The 20,202-nt window shown below is 45.8% G+C and overlaps 1 long non-coding RNA gene across 2 annotated transcripts in view; it reads right to left on the bottom strand.

Moving 5' to 3' along the window:
* Positions 1 to 1,805: 1,805 nt before the first annotated feature.
* Positions 1,806 to 20,202, bottom strand: part of LOC149981349 (uncharacterized) — a 19,779-nt gene continuing 1,382 nt past the window's right edge. The window contains exons 2-4 of one of the 2 annotated variants that reach the window (XR_016483452.1): positions 12,649 to 12,728; positions 7,965 to 8,084; positions 1,806 to 2,493 (exon numbers count right to left, since the gene is read on the bottom strand). This is a non-coding gene — a long non-coding RNA (uncharacterized LOC149981349). The remainder of the gene's footprint in view (positions 2,494 to 7,964; positions 8,085 to 12,648; positions 12,729 to 20,202) is intronic. The other variant, XR_016483453.1, reaches the window with a different exon arrangement.

Here is a 20,202-nt window from a genome sequence, read left to right as displayed (position 1 = left end):
TGTGGCCAGGTGGAGAGGAGGACAGGCTGTGGCCAGGTGGAGAGGAGGACAGGCTGTGGCCAGGTGGAGAGGAGGACAGGCTGTGGCCAGGTGGAGAGGAGGACAGGCTGTGGCCAGGTGGAGAGGAGGACAGGCTGTGGCCAGGTGGAGAGGAGGGCAGGCTGTGGCCAGGTGGAGAGGAGGACAGGCTGTGGCCAGGTGGAGAGGAGGACAGGCTGTGGCCAGGTGGAGAGGAGGACAGGCTGTGGCCAGGTGGAGAGGAGGACAGGCTGTGGCCAGGTGGAGAGGAGGACAGGCTGTGGCCAGGTGGAGAGGAGGACAGGCTGTGGCCAGGTGGAGAGGAGGACAGGCTGTGGCCAGGTGGAGAGGAGGACAGGCTGTGGCCAGGTGGAGAGGAGGACAGGCTGTGGCCAGGTGGAGAGGAGGACAGGCTGTGGCCAGGTGGAGAGGAGGACAGGCTGTGGCCCAGGGGAGAGGAGGACAGGCTGTGGCCCAGGGGAGAGGAGGACAGGCTGTGTCCAGGTGGAGAGGAGGACAGGCTGTGTCCAGGTGGAGAGGAGGACAGGCTGTGTCCAGGTGGAGAGGAGGACAGGCTGTGTCCAGGTGGAGAGGAGGACAGGCTGTGTTCAGGTGGAGAGGAGGACAGGCTGTGTTCAGGTGGAGAGGAGGACAGGCTGTGTTCAGGTGGAGAGGAGGACAGGCTGTGTCCAGGTGGAGAGGAGGACAGGCTGTGGCCCGGTGGAGAGGAGGACAGGCTGTGGCCCGGTGGAGAGGAGGACAGGCTGTGGCCCGGTGGAGAGGAGGACAGGCTGTGGCCCGGTGGAGAGGAGGACAGGCTGTGGCCCGGTGGAGAGGAGGACAGGCTGTGGCCCGGTGGAGAGGAGGACAGGCTGTGGCCCGGTGGAGAGGAGGACAGGCTGTGGCCAGGTGGAGAGGAGGACAGGCTGTGGCCAGGTGAAGAGGAGGACAGGCTGTGGCCAAGTGAAGAGGAGGACAGGCTGTGGCCAAGTGAAGAGGAGGACAGGCTGTGGCCAAGTGAAGAGGAGGACAGGCTGTGGCCAGGTGGAGAGGAGTACAGGCTGTGGCCAGGTGGAGAGGAGTACAGGCTGTGGCCAGGTGGAGAGGAGTACAGGCTGTGGAGAGGAGTACAGGCTGTGGCCAAGTGGAGAGGAGGACAGGCTGTGGAGAGGAGGACAGGCTGTGGCCAGGTGGAGAGGAGGACAGGCTGTGGCCAGGTGGAGAGGAGGACAGGCTGTGGCCAGGTGGAGAGGAGGTCAGGCTGTGGCCAGGTGGAGAGGAGGACAGGCTGTGGCCCAGTTATGAAAAGAAGGGAGGAGGAAATTCAAAAGGAAAGAGCGGTTAGTGGAAGAGAGGGAGTGAGGGAGAGGGGTTGGGGGAAGAGAGGGAGCGAGGGAGGGAGAGGGGTTGGGGGAAGTGAGGGAGGGAGGGAGAGGGTTAGGGAGTGAGCGAGGGAGGGAGAGGGGTTGGGGGAAGAGAGGGAGTGAGGGAGAGGGGTGGAGGGAGAGGGGTTAGGGGAAGAGAGGGAGAGGGGTGGGAGGGAGGTTGGGGGAAGGGAGGGAGAGGGTTGGAGGGAGAGGGGTTAGGGGAAGAGGGAGGGAGTGAGGGAAGAGAGGGAGGGAGGGAGAGGGTTGGAGAGTGGAGGAGGGAGAGGGGTTTTGGGAAGAGAGGGAGGGAGGTTGGGGGAAGGGAGGGAGAGGGGTTTGGGGAAGAGAGGGAGTGAGGGAGAGGGGTTGGGGAAGAGAGGGAGGGAGGGAGAGGGTTGGAGAGTGGAGGAGGTAGAGGGGTTTTGGGAAGAGAGAGAGGGGTGGGAGGGAGGGAGAGGGTTGGAGGGAGAGGGGTTAGGGGAAGAGAGGGAGTGAGGGAGGGAGAGGTGTTTGGGGAAGAGAGGGAGTGAGGGAGAGGGGTTGGGGAAGAGAGGGAGGGAGGGAGAGGGTTGGAGAGTGGAGGAGAGTGGAGGAGGGAGAGGGGTTTTGGGAAGAGAGGGAGGGAGAGGGGTTCCTGCGGTAGGCCTTTTGCCTATTTGTAGGCCGTCATTGTAAATAAGAATTTGTTCTTAACTGACTTGCCTAGTTAAATAAAGGTTAAATAAATACTGGGCTGTGTGTGATGGTGTTGAATAATACAGTCTGTTTTAGAGAGCGCTCACATAAATGTCTTCTCTTTCTGGCCCTTCCTTCTGTCTCCTAAAACAGGAGTCAGGGTAGAGACCAGAGCAATATAGAAGACAGGTTCAACACTGACTGGCTTGATCAAGTCCATATTTCTGTGCTGAGAGGACAGAACAGAGAGGAAGATGTCTTCTCCCTCGTCTTCCTCTGTGTGTTTCAACCTGCTGATTGGTGACGGTGTGTCTCTACTTGACAGCTCTGTAGGCCGGGCTGGGGCCCTTGACGGGGGCCGTACGGGGTGTGGAGCTCCCCAAAACCACACTGACCCGCCATCCTCTCGATATCCCCCCTGCTCCTGGGAATCCTGGAGATATGAAGGGGTAGGGAGGAAGGTTAAAGAAGGTTGGACTATATAGGTATACCTGCAGGCTCTAAAGTCAAGTGTTACTACAGGTTGCATTATATAGGCATACCTGCAGGCTCTAAAGTCAAGTGTTACTACAGGTTGCATTATATAGGTATACCTGCAGACTCTAAAGTCAAGTGTTACCACAGGTTGCATTACATTTGCGTGATGTCAGTGCTTGAAGTGGAATGTTAATTAGGGATAGGCGTCCTGTCAATGGGACAGTTGTAAATCACGCAGCGCCATGTGTCAAGATCGCAGACTTTTAGAGAAACAACAAATGTCGGTACATATAGTGTCTTATATCGGCTGAAAGCTTAAATTATTGTTAATCTAACTGCACTGTCCAATTTACAGTAGCTATGACTGTGACAAAATGCCATGCTATTGTTTGAGGAGAGCTCCTAACAACAACAACAACAAACTTTTTTCATCGCCACAGGTTTGATACATTCACCTCTATCGCTGAAATGTGTACTTACATTCTGACATCTTGCTCTGATTTATCATCTAAAGAGACCCAGAGATAACATGAAGTGTTGTTTTGTTAGATAAAATCCTTTTTCATATCCTCAAAAGGTCCATGTAGCACGCACGATCGATTTTGTATTTCCACTCGTTCAATTTGCAAAGAAAGAAACCCTAAACGTTGTTTCAACCAGTCAAATCACCTTTGTATTTATTCCTCAGAGATCCTAGAACGTAACCAGACTTCACTCTATCATTAGGGGTGCAGTATATCCTATAGGACACCATATCAGAGATCCTAGAACGTAACCAGACTTCACTCTATCATTAGGGGTGCAGTATATCCTATAGGACACCATATCAGAGATCCTAGAACGTAACCAGACTTCACTATATCATTAGGGGTGTAGTATATCCTATAGGACACCATATCAGAGATCCTAGAACGTAACCAGACTTCACTCTATCATTAGGGGTGCAGTATATCCTATAGGACACCATATCTTGGCCATGTTGGCCATGTTCTGTTATAATCTCCACCCGGCACAGCCAGAAGAGAACTGACCACCCCACATAGCCTGGTTCCTCTCTAGGTTTCTTCCTAGGTTTTGGCCTTTCTAGGGAGTTTTTCCTAGCCACCGTGCTTCTACACCTGCATTGCTTGCTGTTTGGGGTTTTAGGCTGGGTCTCTGTACAGCACTTTGAGATATCAGCTGATGTACGAAGGGCTATATAAATAAATTTGATTTGATTTGATCAGAGATCCTAGAACATAACCAGACTTCACTCTATCATTAGGGGTGTAGTATATCCTATAGGACACCATATCAGAGATCCTAGAACGTAACCAGACTTCACTCTATCATTAGGGGTGTAGTATATCCTATAGGACACCATATCAGACATCCTAGAACGTAACCAGACTTCACTATATCATTAGGGGTGTAGTATATCCTATAGGACACCATATCAGAGATCCTAGAACGTAACCAGACTTCACTCTATCATTAGAAGTGTAGTATATCCTATAGGACACCAAATTTGGTCAGAGAGCGGCACCTTCATTGCGCGCCGATGACACGGGCGGTCTTCACTTGATTGACTGTCAAATAAAGCTAGCTAGATAGCCAATGAGCTGGGCTTCACGGCAATTTTGCTGCTAACCTTGTGCGCAACAAGCCTTTAACTTTTGGACAGAAATTGCGAGAATATGGCGGAGCTCGTTGCGCACAAGGTGAGTTATGAAGTTATGAAAACTGGGTGTTTTGCAAATGTTGAGCTTACAGTACAGCTACTAATACTGGAAAAGCTAAATCAAAGTCCAAGTATACAGATTTGATGATATTCTTGCAGAAAAATGTAAATGTACATTTGGTCAAATCGTGAAGGACACCTGGGTGACTTCACACTAAATGTCATGTAGCTTGCTCATTATTCAAGTTATCAGTCTGAAACTTTGGACATACACTGCTGCCCTCTCGTGGACACCACTGGAATTACAACCAGAGTGATTATTTATTTTACCTTTATTTAACTAGGCAAGTCAGTTAACAACAAATTCTTATTTTCAATGATGGCCTAGGAACAGTGGGTTAACTGCCTTGTTCAGGGGTCAGAACGACAGATTTTTACTTTGTCAGCTCGGGGGTTTGAACTTGCAACCTTCCGGTTACTAGTCAACGCTCTAACCACTAGGCTACCCTGCCGCCCCATGGCTAGATGGCTTTGGACATACACTGCTGCCCTCTTGTGGACACCATCGGAATTACAACCAGAGTGATGGCTAGAAGTGGGACCTTTCTGTTGCATTTCAAAGATGGGGATAGAAAAACAATACCATTTTTTTTTCTTTTTTTTCTTTGTATTTTCTTCTACCAGATCTATTGTGTTATATTCTCCTACATACAATTCACATTTCCACAAACTTCAACATGTTTCCTTTCAAATGGTACCATGAATGTGCATATCTTTGCTTCAGGGCCTGAGCTACAGGCAGTTAGATTTGGGTGTCATTTTAGGCAAAAATTTAAAAAAAGGGTCCCTCAGAATTACAATTACTAATTGTAATGTTACGGTGTACTGTTACTAATTGTAATGTTACGATACTGTTACTAATTGTAATGTTACGGTAATGTTACTAATTGTAATGTTACGATACTGTTACTAATTGTAATGTTACGATACTGTTACTAATTGTAATGTTACGATACTGTTACTAATTGTAATGTTACGATACTGTTACTAATTGTAATGTTACAGTGTACTGTTACTAATTTTAATGTTACAGTGTACTGTTACTAATTGTAATGTTACGGTGTGTTGTTACTAATTGTAATGTCACAGTACTGTTACTAATTGTAATGTTACGGTACTGTTACTAATTGTAATGTTACTAATTGTAATGTTACGGTGTACTGTTACTAATTGTAATGTTACGGTGTACTGTTACTAATTGTAATGTTACGGTGTACTGTTACTAATTGTAATGTTACGATACTGTTACTAATTGTAATGTTACTAATTGTAATGTTACGGTACTGTTACTAATTGTAAGGTTACGATACCGTTACTAATTGTAATGTTACGGTGTACTGTTACTAATTGTAATGGTACGGTGTACTGTTACTAATTGTAATGTTACGGTACTGTTACTAATTGTAATGTTACGGTGTACTGTTACTAATTGTAATGTTACGGTGTACTGTTACTAATTGTAATGTTACGATACTGTTACTAATTGTAATGTTACTAATTGTAATGTTACGGTACTGTTACTAATTGTAAGGTTACGATACCGTTACTAATTGTAATGTTACGGTGTACTGTTACTAATTGTAATGTTACGATACTGTTACTAATTGTAATGTTACGGTGTACTGAAACTAATTGTAATGTTACAGTACTGTTACTAATTGTAATGTTAGTGTACTGTTACTAATTGTAATGTTACGGTGTGTTGTTACTAATTGTAATGTTACAGTACTGTTACTAATTGTAATGTTACGGTACTGTTACTAATTGTAATGTTACGGTACTGTTACTAATTGTAATGTTACGGTACTGTTATTAATTGTAATGTTACGGTACTGTTACTAATTGTAATGTTACGGTGTACTGTTACTAATTGTAATGTTATGGTGTACTGTTACTAATTGTAATGTTACGATACTGTTACTAATTGTAATGTTACGATACTGTTACTAATTGTAATGTTACGGTGTACTGTTACTAATTGTAATGGTACGGTGTACTGTTACTAATTGTAATGTTACAGTACTGTTACTAATTGTAATGTTACAGTGTACTGTTACTAATTGTAATGTTACAGTGTACTGTTACTAATTGTAATGTTACGGTGTGTTGTTACTAATTGTAATGTTACAGTACTGTTACTAATTGTAATGTTACAGTACTGTTACTAATTGTAATGTTACGGTACTGTTACTAATTGTAATGTTACTAATTGTAATGTTACGGTGTACTGTTACTAATTGTAATGTTACGGTGTACTGTTACTAATTGTAATGTTACGGTGTACTGTTACTAATTGTAATGTTACGGTGTACTGTTACTAATTGTAATGTTACGGTGTGTTGTTACTAATTGTAATGTTACAGTACTGTTACTAATTGTAATGTTACGGTACTGTTACTAATTGTAATGTTACGGTACTGTTACTAATTGTAATGTTACGGTACTGTTACTAATTGTAATGTTACGGTGTACTGTTACTAATTGTAATGTTATGGTGTACTGTTACTAATTGTAATGTTACGGTGTACTGTTACTAATTGTAATGTTACGGTGTACTGTTACTAATTGTAATGGTACGGTGTACTGTTACTAATTGTAATGTTACAGTACTGTTACTAATTGTAATGGTACGGTGTACTGTTACTAATTGTAATGTTACGGTGTACTGTTACTAATTGTAATGTTACGGTGTACTGTTACTAATTGTAATGTTACGGTGTACTGTTACTAATTGTAATGTTATGATACTGTTACTAATTGTAATGTTACGATACTGTTACTAATTGTAATGTTACGGTGTACTGTTACTAATTGTAATGTTACAGTACTGTTACTAATTGTAATGGTACGGTGTACTGTTACTAATTGTAATGTTACGGTGTACTGTTACTAATTGTAATGTTATGATACTGTTACCAATTGTAATGTTACGATACTGTTACTAATTGTAATGTTACAGTACTGTTACTAATTGTAATGTTACAGTACTGTTACTAATTGTAATGGTACGGTGTACTGTTACTAATTGTAATGTTATGATACTGTTACTAATTGTAATGTTACGATACTGTTACTAATTGTAATGTTACGGTGTACTGTTACTAATTGTAATGTTACAGTACTGTTACTAATTGTAATGGTACGGTGTACTGTTCCTAATTGTAATGTTACGATACTGTTACTAATTGTAATGTTACGTTACTGTTACTAATTGTAATGTTACGGTAATGTTACTAATTGTAATGTTACGTTACTGTTACTAATTGTAATGGTACGGTGTACTGTTACTAATTGTAATGTTATGATACTGTTACTAATTGTAATGTTACGGTGTACTGTTACTAATTGTAATGTTATGATACTGTTACTAATTGTAATGTTACAGTACTGTTACTAATTGTAATGGTACGGTGTACTGTTACTAATTGTAATGTTACGATACTGTTACTAATTGTAATGGTACGGTGTACTGTTACTAATTGTAATGTTACGGTACTTCTACAAGATGGTGCCGGTGCTCAAGAAGCAGAACATTTGAGGTGCCAGTACTCTGTGCAGGACCGTACCAGTCCAATTGAACCGCTGGGGGGTGTTCATTTCATTCGTTCAAGTCATTCATTTTTTAATATATTTTTTTAAATCAAATCAACCCAACATCATCATCACCATTTAAAGGATAAGTATGGAGAACAGAATGATCCAGTCACCTGGCTGTGTGGACTTGGACATCCACACAGTTACATGTCTTTGTTTGGGTGCAGGCGTCGACCAATCGGAGAGGCTGTAGACTGTAGTAGGTGTTGTACTGTCTGCAGTGCTTCTTGTGTCTATGGAGGAGAGGAGAGAGAAATAAAACCAGGTATTTTATCACTTTTTTTTGTGGTGCCAATGCTAAGTCTATCTGTACGTGAGGGACTGTCACTAAACCGGTCTTGTTCTCATTGAGACTGGCGTGTCTGATTTGAAATCTGTAGTGAATCCTTTCAGGCTGGCGTGATTGGCTCATAGCACAAATTCCAGCCTCATACACACCAAAATGTTTCGGTGCTTCTATGAAGGCAAAACCCGTGGCAGATTTGTATTTCTGTACAAAGCCTGTTAAGGATTTTATTCCATACGTCCTCATGGTTCATTACCTTCAGTTTACAGCAGAAACGTTGTTGTTTGGCATTCATATGTACTGTAGGCCGAGGCTGGATGGATGGGATTAGGATGTACTGTAGGCCGAGGCTGGATGGATGGGATTAGGACGTACTGTAGACCGAGGCTGAATGGATGGGATTAGGATGTACTGTAGGCCAAGGCTGGATGGATGGGATTAGGATGTACTGTAGGCCGAGGCTGGATGGATGGGATTAGGATGTACTGTAGGCCGAGGCTGGATGGACGGGATTAGGATGTACTGTAGGCCGAGGCTGGATGGATGGGATTAGGATGTACTGTAGACCGAGGCTGGATGGATGGGATTAGGATGTACTGTAGGCCGAGGCTGGATGGATGGGATTAGGACGTACTGTAGACCGAGGCTGAATGGATGGGATTAGGACGTACTGTAGACCGAGGCTGAATGGATGGGATTAGGATGTACTGTAGGCCGAGGCTAAATGGATGGGATTAGGATGTACTGTAGGCCGAGGCTGGATGGATGGGATTAGGACGTGCTGTAGACCGAGGCTGAATGGATGGGATTAGGATGTACTGTAGACCGAGGCTGAATGGATGGGATTAGAATGTACTGTAGACCGAGGCTGAATGGATGGGATTAGGATGTACTGTAGACCGAGGCTGAATGGATGGGATTAGGATGTACTGTAGACCGAGGCTGAATGGATGGGATTAGGATGTACTGTAGACCGAGGCTGAATGGATGGGATTAGGATGTACTGTAGACCGAGGCTGAATGGATGGGATTAGGATGTACTCTAGACCGAGGCTGAATGGATGGGATTAGGCTGTACTGTAGGCCGAGGCTGGATGGATGGGATTAGGCTGTACTGTAGGCCGAGGCTGGATGGATGGGATTAGGATGTACTGTAGACCGAGGCTGGATGGATGGGATTAGGCTGTACTGTAGACCGAGGCTGGATGGATGGGATTAGGATGTACTGTAGGCCGAAGGTTGGATGGATGGGATTAGGATGTACTGTAGACCGAGGCTGGATGGATGGGATTAGGATGTACTGTAGACCGAGGCTGAATGGATGGGATTAGGATGTACTGTAGGCCGAGGCTGAATGGATGGGATTAGGATGTACTGTAGACCGAGGCTGAATGGATGGGATTAGGATGTACTGTAGACCGAGGCTGGATGGATGGGATTAGGATGTACTGTAGACCGAGGCTGGATGGATGGGATTAGGATGTATTTTGGACAGAGTCTGGATGGATGTGATTAGGATGTACTGTAGACCGAGGCTGGATGGATGGGATTAGGATGTACTGTAGACCGAGGCTGAATGGATGGGATTAGGATGTACTGTAGACCGAGGCTGGATGGATGGGATTAGGATGTACTGTAGACCGAGGCTGGATGGATGGGATTAGGATGTATTTTGGACAGAGTCTGGATGGATGTGATTAGGATGTACTGTAGACCGAGGCTGGATGGATGGGATTAGGATGTACTGTAGACCGAGGCTGGATGGATGGGATTAGGATGTACTGTAGACCGAGGCTGGATGGATGGGATTAGGATGTACTGTAGGCCGAAGGCTGGCTGTTAATACTTGGGGTGAATTTGAATGTTGTTTACATCATGAGGTGATTACTGTAGACCGAGGCTGAATGGATGGGATTAGGATGTACTCTAGACCGAGGCTGAATGGATGGGATTAGGCTGTACTGTAGGCCGAGGCTGGATGGATGGGATTAGGCTGTACTGTAGGCCGAGGCTGGATGGATGGGATTAGGATGTACTGTAGACCGAGGCTGGATGGATGGGATTAGGCTGTACTGTTAATACTTGGGGTGAATTTGAATGTTGTTTACATCATGAGGTGATTACTGTAGACCGAGGCTGAATGGATGGGATTAGGATGTACTCTAGACCGAGGCTGAATGGATGGGATTAGGCTGTACTGTTGGCCGAGGCTGGATGGATGGGATTAGGCTGTACTGTAGGCCGAGGCTGGATGGATGGGATTAGGATGTACTGTAGACCGAGGCTGGATGGATGGGATTAGGCTGTACTGTAGACCGAGGCTGGATGGATGGGATTAGGATGTACTGTAGGCCGAAGGTTGGATGGATGGGATTAGGATGTACTGTAGGCCGAGGCTGGATGGATGGGATTAGGATGTACTGTAGGCCGAGGCTGGATGGATGGGATTAGGATGTACTGTAGACCGAGGCTGGATGGATGGGATTAGGATGTACTGTAGGCCGAGGCTGGATGGATGGGATTAGGACGTACTGTAGACCGAGGCTGAATGGATGGGATTAGGATGTACTGTAGACCGAGGCTGAATGGATGGGATTAGAATGTACTGTAGACCGAGGCTGAATGGATGGGATTAGGATGTACTGTAGACCGAGGCTGAATGGATGGGATTAGGATGTACTGTAGACCGAGGCTGAATGGATGGGATTAGGATGTACTGTAGACCGAGGCTGGATGGATGGGATTAGGATGTACTGTAGACCGAGGCTGAATGGATGGGATTAGGATGTACTGTAGACCGAGGCTGAATGGATGGGATTAGGATGTACTGTAGACCGAGGCTGAATGGATGGGATTAGGATGTACTGTAGGCCGAAGGCTGGCTGTTAATACTTGGGGTGAATTTGAATGTTGTTTACATCATGAGGTGATTACTGTAGACCGAGGCTGAATGGATGGGATTAGGATGTACTCTAGACCGAGGCTGAATGGATGGGATTAGGCTGTACTGTAGGCCGAGGCTGGATGGATGGGATTAGGCTGTACTGTAGGCCGAGGCTGGATGGATGGGATTAGGATGTACTGTAGACCGAGGCTGGATGGATGGGATTAGGCTGTACTGTTAATACTTGGGGTGAATTTGAATGTTGTTTACATCATGAGGTGATTACTGTAGACCGAGGCTGAATGGATGGGATTAGGATGTACTCTAGACCGAGGCTGAATGGATGGGATTAGGCTGTACTGTTGGCCGAGGCTGGATGGATGGGATTAGGCTGTACTGTAGGCCGAGGCTGGATGGATGGGATTAGGATGTACTGTAGACCGAGGCTGGATGGATGGGATTAGGCTGTACTGTAGACCGAGGCTGGATGGATGGGATTAGGATGTACTGTAGGCCGAAGGTTGGATGGATGGGATTAGGATGTACTGTAGACCGAGGCTGGATGGATGGGATTAGGATGTACTGTAGACCGAGGCTGAATGGATGGGATTAGGATGTACTGTAGGCCGAGGCTGAATGGATGGGATTAGGATGTACTGTAGACCGAGGCTGAATGGATGGGATTAGGATGTACTGTAGACCGAGGCTGGATGGATGGGATTAGGATGTACTGTAGACCGAGGCTGGATGGATGGGATTAGGATGTATTTTGGACAGAGTCTGGATGGATGTGATTAGGATGTACTGTAGACCGAGGCTGGATGGATGGGATTAGGATGTACTGTAGACCGAGGCTGAATGGATGGGATTAGGATGTACTGTAGACCGAGGCTGGATGGATGGGATTAGGATGTACTGTAGACCGAGGCTGGATGGATGGGATTAGGATGTATTTTGGACAGAGTCTGGATGGATGTGATTAGGATGTACTGTAGACCGAGGCTGGATGGATGGGATTAGGATGTACTGTAGACCGAGGCTGGATGGATGGGATTAGGATGTACTGTAGACCGAGGCTGGATGGATGGGATTAGGATGTACTGTAGGCCGAAGGCTGGCTGTTAATACTTGGGGTGAATTTGAATGTTGTTTACATCATGAGGTGATTACTTGTCTTCTTTGCTGTTGTTTTTTATACATAAACTAAGGAGGTATTATAACCTCAGTGGGACATCCTGGTACAAAAAGGTTGAGATCATCTCCAACTCTGAAACTGTTTCCGTTTTTGAAGTTCATCCTCAGAATCAGAGGTTACTGTTAAAAAATACAGACTATAGTCAATAAAAAAAAATGAGTAATGTATTCATTTGACCAGGTGTTGACAGCATGGCTCCAACGTGAGGTTTCCTTTCTTTAAAAAACACCCCCTATTCTAAGTATTTGGCACTATGGTCCAGAAGGGTAGAGGTTGACACTACTTCTCCATGAAGTTAACACGTGTCCTGCTGTCATTTTTCACATCAACTGTCACCCAGACGCCAATCCAGTTGTCCGTCCAAATACAATATTTACTGTTGGACGAGACAAAGTTACAAAGTCAAGGTTTAAAAATAGAGTTTCTCCTTACTTCTATAGAACTGGTTGCGAGCCAGGACGCAGGCGGGGGAGTTAACACTGGTCATGGTGCTTCTGGTCGGCCAGTCCACGCTTCAATCAGACAGACAGACAGACAGGCAGACAGAGAGAGAGCCAGACAGGCAGACAGAGAGAGACAGACAGGCAGACAGAGAGAGAGACAGACAGACAGGGAGACAGGGAGAGAGAGAGACAGACAGACAGACAGTGAGAGAGAGCCAGGGAGACAGAGAGAGAGCCAGGGAGACAGGGAGAGAGACAGACAGACAGACAGGCAGACAGAGAGAGAGCCAGACAGGCAGACATAGAGAGAGCCAGACAGACAGGGAGACAGGGAGAGAGACAGACAGATAGACAGACAGGCAGACAAAGAGACAGACAGACAGGGAGGGAGGGGGACAGGGAGACAGACAGACAGGGAGGGAGGGGGACAGGGAGACAGACAGACAGACAGACAGACAGACAGTGAGAGAGAGCCAGGGAGACAGAGAGAGAGCCAGGGAGACAGGGAGAGAGACAGACAGACAGACAGGCAGACAGAGAGAGAGCCAGACAGGCAGACAGAGAGAGAGCCAGACAGACAGGGAGACAGGGAGAGAGACAGACAGATAGACAGACAGGCAGACAAAGAGACAGACAGACAGGGAGGGAGGGGGACAGGGAGACAGACAGACAGGGAGGGAGGGGGACAGGGAGACAGACAGACAGGGAGGGAGGGGGACAGGGAGACAGACGGGGAGAGAGACAGACAGACAGGCAGACAGTGAGAGAGAGCCAGGGAGACAGAGAGAGAGCCAGGGAGACAGAGAGAGAGAGCCAGGGAGACAGGGAGAGAGACAGACAGACAGACAGACAGACAGACAGAGAGAGAGCCAGGGAGACAGAGAGAGAGCCAGGGAGACAGAGAGAGAGCCAGGGAGACAGGGAGAGAGACAGACAGACAGACAGACAGGCAGACAGAGAGAGAGCCAGACAGGCAGGGAGACAGGGAGAGAGACAGACAGATAGACAGACAGGCAGACAAAGAGACAGACAGACAGGGAGGGAGGGGGACAGGGAGACAGACGGGGAGAGAGACAGACAGACAGACAGGCAGACAGAGAGAGAGAGGTGTGATCAGGCTGGTTAGACATGGACAAACAGAGAATCATGTCTCTAATCAGCCTGAACTCTGGAACGGTTTGTTGACCCTACAGCATCTGCTGCTATTTTGAGCTGTTTATTTTCCAGTATATTACAAGTTGTTTATCAGATGCTCTTCTCCAAGTTTACGATCAGAAAACTGAGCTACAGTATGATGATGGTGAGAATACTGTGGGTTATATTCATGTTATGACACTGATACACATACAGTGCATTCGGAAAGTATTCAGACCCCTTCCCTTTTTCCACATTTTGTTACGTTACAGCCTTATTCTAAAATGGATTAAATATATCACAATACCCCATCACAATACCCCATAATGACATCACAATACCCCATAATGACATCACAATTGACATCACAATACCCCATAATGACATCACAATACCCCATAATGACGAAACAAAAATAGGTTTTTAGACATTTTGCAAATGTATTAAAAATTAAAAACAGAAATAACTCATTCACATAAGTATTCAGACCCTTTGCTATGAGACTCGAAATTGACCTCAGGTGCATCCTGTTTCCATTGATCATCCTTGAGATGTTTCTAGAACTTGATTGGACTCCACCTGTGGCCTCCATCATTCTTAAATGGGAAGAAGTTTGGAACCACCAAGACTCTTCCTAGAGCTCGCCGCCCGGCCAAACTGAGTAATCGGGGGAGAAGGGCCTTGGTCAGGGAGGTGACCAAAAACCAAGAGCTCCAGAGTTCCTCTGTGGAGATGGGAGAACCTTCCTGAAGGACAACCTGGCACCATCCCTAGTGAAGCAGTGAAGCATGGTGGTGTCAGCATCATGCTGTAGGGATGTTTTTCAGCGGCAGGGACTGGGAGACTAGTCAGTATCGAGGGAAAGATGAATGGAGCAAAGTACAGAGAGATCCTTGATGAAAACTTGCTCTAGAGCGTTCAGGACTTCAGACTGGTGGCGAAGGTTCACCTTCCAACAGAACAACGACCCTAAGCACAGAGACTAGACAACGCAGGAGTGGCTTGGGGACAAATCTTTGAATGTACTTGAGTGGCCCAGCCAGAGACTGGACTTGGACCCGATCAAACAACTCTGGAGAGACCTGAAAATAGCTGTGCAGCAACACTCCCCATCCAACCTGACAGAGCTTGAAAGGATCTACAGAGAAGAATGAGAGAAACTCCCCAAATACAGGTGTGCCAAGCTTGTAGCGTCATACCCAAGAAGACTCGAGTCTGTAATCACTGCCAAAGGTGCTTCAACAAAGTACTGAGTAAAAGGTCTGAATTCTTATGTGAATGTGATATTTCAAATTTGCAAACATTTCTAATACACTGTTTTTGCAATGTCATTATGGGGTATTGTGATGTCATTATGGGGTATTGTGATGTCATTATGGGGTATTGTGTGTAGATTGATGAGAAACAACAATTTAATCCATTTTTGAATAAGGCTGTATCATAACAAAATGTGGAAAAAGTCAAGGGGTCTGAATACCTTCCGAATGCGCTCTACATAGACTCATATTGTGTGTCTGTCCCAGTTCCCAGTAACTATACTCCTTTAGTCACTGAGGAAATCAAGTATAAATCTGTCTAGTGTACGAACAGATTGTCGTCTCAGCAGTAAAACGAATCGCTCCACTGAAATTGAATAAAGTTTGACATGAAATAGTTTGGCTTGATTCACTAATAAAATAGTCAATAGTTTGGCTTGATTCACTAATAAAATAGTCAATAGTTTGGCTTGATTCACTAATAAAATAGTCAATAGTTTGGCTTGATTCACTAATAAAATAGTCAATAGTTTGGCTTGATTCACTAATAAAATAGTCAATAGTTTGGCTTGATTCACTAATAAAATAGTCAATAGTTTGGCTTGATTCACTAATAAAATAGTCAATAGTTTGGCTTGATTCACTAATAAAATAGTCAATAGTTTGGCTTGATTCACTAATAAAATAGTCAATAGTTTGGCTTGATTCACTAATAAAATAGCCAATAGTTTGGCTTGATTCACTAAGAAAACAGTCTGTGTCCTCACCTTGTTTTATAACTCACTTGACTCATGCAAGGTCTTCTGTGATGATGAAATAGAACAGAGAGGAAAATCAAAGACACACCTCGTGTTTATTAGGCGTGATACGCTAAAACGTGTCACAGTGTTCCATTGAACACACCACCCTAATAATAAAGCCATTTTCATACAATGAAGAACATTCTAGGAGGACGTTACTGTCTGTGTTGGTGGTTGAAGGTGTACTAGAAACATGGAGTAGGTGTAGAGGTGCTGTGGTCTGTCTCGGGTCATTGTAGTTGATGATGAGTTGGAAAAATATGTATTCTTGGGGTGTTGTTGTTGACACTGGTTGTGTAAAAATGACAAGATGGGTCCTAAAGTCTGGAGTCAACCAGCTGCCCTCTGGCAACAAAAAAATAAGAACAAAAAGCGGAACATTGTTTACTCTAGATAACAGTGGTTCTGCGTATCCTCATGAGTCCTTTCAAAACATTTGTTTCCTTTCAGATGCTCAGATAAACAGGCACTACCTGGCAATGACTTCTTCCTGTTGCTCAATAGTGTCTGGCCTGCACAAGTTGTGGCAACGTTGTATAAAAAAAATGAACTAAGACCGTCAACGAAAAAAAGACTGTTCTGCCGAGTTCTTCGAGGAAAGAAAGAGAGGAAGGCTCTCTCATTCGAGTATCTTGACCTCATCCTTTCCTAATCCCCTCCAACTCACAAGGTAGGCAATACGTTTGACCTCATCCTTTCCTAGTCCCCTCCAACTCACAAGGTAGGCAATACGCTTGACCTCATCCTTTCCTAGTCCCCTCCAACTCACAAGGTAGGCAATACGCTTGACCTCATCCTTTCCTAGTCCCCTCCAACTCACAAGGTAGGCAATACGTTTGACCTCATCCTTTCCTAGTCCCCTCCAACTCACAAGGTAGGCAATACGTTTGACCTCATCCTTTCCTAGTCCCCTCCAACTCACAAGGTAGGCAATACGCTTGACCTCATCCTTTCCTAATCCCCTCCAACTCACAAGGTAGGCAATACGCTTGACCTCATCCTTTCCTAATCCCCTCCAACTCACAAGGTAGGCAATACTTTTGACCTCATCCTTTCCTAGTCCCCTCCAACTCACAAGGTAGGCAATACGTTTGACCTCATCCTTTCCTAGTCCCCTCCAACTCACAAGGTAGGCAATACGCTTGACCTCATCCTTTCCTAGTCCCCTCCAACTCACAAGGTAGGCAATACACTTGACCTCATCCTTTCCTAGTCCCCTCCAACTCACAAGGTAGGCAATACGCTTGACCTCATCCTTTCCTAATCCCCTCCAACTCACAAGGTAGGCAATACACTTGACCTCATCCTTTCCTAGTCCCCTCCAACTCACAAGGTAGGCAATACGCTTGACCTCATCCTTTCCTAATCCCCTCCAACTCACAAGGTAGGCAATACGCTTGACCTCATCCTTTCCTAGTCCCCTCCAACTCACAAGGTAGGCAATACGCTTGACCTCATCCTTTCCTAATCCCCTCCAACTCACAAGGTAGGCAATACGCTTGACCTCATCCTTTCCTAGTCCCCTCCAACTCACAAGGTAGGCAATACGTTTGACCTCATCCTTTCCTAGTCCCCTCCAACTCACAAGGTAGGCAATACGCTTGACCTCATCCTTTCCTAGTCCCCTCCAACTCACAAGGTAGGCAATACGCTTGACTTCATCCTTTCCTAATCCCCTCCAACTCACAAGGTAGGCAATACGTTTGACCTCATCCTTTCCTAGTCCCCTCCAACTCACAAGGTAGGCAATAAGCTTGACCTCATCCTTTCCTAGTCCCCTCCAACTCACAAGGTAGGCAATACGCTTGACCTCATCCTTTCCTAGTCCCCTCCAACTCACAAGGTAGGCAATACGTTTGACCTCATCCTTTCCTAGTCCCCTCCAACTCACAAGGTAGGCAATACGCTTGACCTCATCCTTTCCTAGTCCCCTCCAACTCACAAGGTAGGCAATACGTTTGACCTCATCCTTTCCTAGTTTGTTTCCTTTCCTGCCTCCCTTTCCTCCAACCCTAACCACTCAGCCCCTACCCAGATTGTCATGCGTTGTCGCAATCTTCGCACTCCCTCTCCCACTACTCTTTCCTATTCTATCCTATCATCTCTCCCTTCTGCTAAATCTTTATCACTCCGGTCTCCTGATTCTGCCTCTACTCTCCTCCTTTTCCTCATCCTATGACTTGCACTGTCCCCTTTCCTCCTGGCCGGCTCGGCCCTCCCCTCGTGCTCCGTGGATGAGTAACTCATTGCGAGCGTACAGAACAGGGCTGCTGGCAGCTGAGAGAAAATGGATGAAAGAACTAAACTTCCGGAGGACCTATCATCCTTTCACTCCCTCCTCTCTACCTTCTCTTTCTCTGTATCTGCTGCCAAAGCCACTTGCGACCTAAATATCAAACTTCTGCCGCTAAACCTAGGAAACTCTTTTCCACCTTCTCCTCTCTCCTTAATCTTCCACCCCCCCCCCCCCCCCCCCCCCCCCCAATGTATTATTATTATTATTGTTGTTGTTGTTTTTTAAACAAACAAAACCTGAACCAGCATTTGGGTCAGAGACACAGTGACACTCTCAAGCCTCTGTTATTTTCATTTCATTAATCTCCCATCTCTCTCACTCAGTGGTTCTCTTTGCATCACTGTCACGTGCAGCTTCCACACCCCTGAATGTCACAGAGTCCCTCTGGGTTGCTGTAACCCACACAGAGACAGAGTGACCCGAGACATTACACTTCACTTGTATGAGCTAATGTTTTCAGGATATGTAGGGGATAGGTCACACACGGCAGACAGCCCACTTCCTTCCTGCCAACACTGAGGACATGGAACGGGCTTCTGCTTTACAGCTCGCTAGGCTCTACTACGGTAGTACCAGAAATGTTGTTCGCTGTCTGAATTCTAAACATCGAACGTTGTCAGGTGTGAGACTCTCACACTATATAGTGTCGGGGCAGCAGGTAGCCTAGCGGTTAGTATGTTTGGCTAGTAACCGAAAGGTTGCTGGATCAAATCCCCCGAGCTGACAAGGCAAAAAATCTGTCGTTCTGCTCCTGAACAAGGCAGTTAACCCCACTGTTCCCCGGGTAGGCCGTCAATGTAAACAAGGAGTTTGTTCTTAACTGGCTTGCCAAGTTAAATTTAGTGACCTAGTGGTTTTTTGCTTTATTGCACTCTCAAGTCAAGACAACGATTGTGTGACTAGTACTTGGGACATGGCGGCTACTTCCTTTTAGCTACTGAGTAGCACCCATATTCTACCACCCTAGTCACCCATATTCTACCACCCTAGTCACCCATATTCTACCACCTCAGTCACCCATATTCTACCACCCTAATCACCCATATTCTACCACCTCAGTCACCCATATTCTACCACCCCAGTCACCCATATTCTACCACCCCAGTCACCCATATACTACCACCCCAGTCACCCATATTCTACCACCCTAGTCACCCATATTATACCACCCCAGTCACTCATATTCTACCACCCTAGTCACCCATATTCTACCACCCCAGTCACCCATATTCTACCACCCTAGTCACCCATATTCTACCACCCTAGTCACCCATATTCTACCACCCTAGTCACCCATATTCTACCACCCTAGTCACCCATATTCTACCACCCTAGTCACCCATATTCTACCACCCTAGTCACCCATATTCTACCACCCCAGTCACCCATAATCTACTACCCCAGTCACCCATATTCTACCACCCCAGTCACCCATATTCTACCACCCTAGTCACCCATATTCTACCACCCCAGTCACCCATATTCTACCACCCCAGTCACCCATATTCTACCACCCCAGTCACCCATATTCTACCACCCCAGTCACCCATATTCTACCACCCTAATCACCCATATTCTACCACCCCAGTCACCCATATTCTACCACCCCAGTCACCCATATTCTACCACCCCAGTCACCCATATTCTACCACCTCAGTCACCCATATTCTACCACCCCAGTCACCCATATTCTACCACCCTAGTCACCCATATTCTACCACCCTAGTCACCCATATTCTACCACCCCAGTCACCCATATTCTACCACCCCAGTCACCCATATTCTACCACCCCAGTCACCCATATTCTACCACCCCAGTCACCCACTTGCTTTGACCTACTTCTGTTTGCAATAAATCTCAGGCTTTCTGAGGTTGAGGGATTCTGCTGAAAGACCCCCTCACAAAACAGTCTCACAACATTACACACACACACACGGCCCTTAAACTCTCTCTACCCTCCTTCTCATGTTTTTTTTCTGACCAAGACTTTAAATCCCAACTGTGCTGTTTCTGGGACTTATTTCTTATTTATTTTCCTAAAAATAAGGATTGGGAC

The sequence above is a fragment of the Oncorhynchus mykiss genome, chromosome 9 (assembly GCF_057628025.1).
Source record: "Oncorhynchus mykiss isolate SJ-2025 chromosome 9, ASM5762802v1, whole genome shotgun sequence".
Lineage (NCBI taxonomy): Eukaryota > Metazoa > Chordata > Actinopteri > Salmoniformes > Salmonidae > Oncorhynchus > Oncorhynchus mykiss.
The sequence above is the reverse complement of the archived record's forward strand: the minus strand, read 5'-3'. Positions and strand labels throughout refer to the sequence as shown.